Here is a 449-nt window from a genome sequence, read left to right on the forward strand (position 1 = left end):
TGTACTTTTTATTGTTGTTTTAGAGTGTTTTCCTACTTGATAAAAGAAAAGTTAATTGTACAATAGCCTTAGATCCTTCAGGAGGTAGGATGCCTCCTGAAGAAGGCATCATTGTCATAGGTAAGAGTGTCACTGCCCGGGGAAGACTTTCTTTTGGGACAAGATGTGGTGGCAGAAGATGGTGCTCTTAATCTCCTGACCCTGCTTAGGCTCATGTGTCTTAGTTTTTACGAAAAACTTTAAACGGAGAAATAAACTTAAAAATGAAAAGTAGGAGCCTGTGGCTCAAGTGGCTAAGGTGCCAGCCATGTACACCCAAGGTGGCGGGTTCGAATCCAGCCCAGCCCGCCAAACAACAATGTCGGCTGCAACCAAAAAATGGCCAGGCGTTGTGGCGGGCGCCTGTGGTCCCAGCTACTTGGGAGGCTGAGGCAGGAGACTCGCTTGAG

This window comes from Otolemur garnettii, unplaced genomic scaffold (genome assembly GCF_000181295.1).
Source record: "Otolemur garnettii isolate 467f Iridium unplaced genomic scaffold, OtoGar3 scaffold00017, whole genome shotgun sequence".
NCBI lineage: Eukaryota > Metazoa > Chordata > Mammalia > Primates > Galagidae > Otolemur > Otolemur garnettii.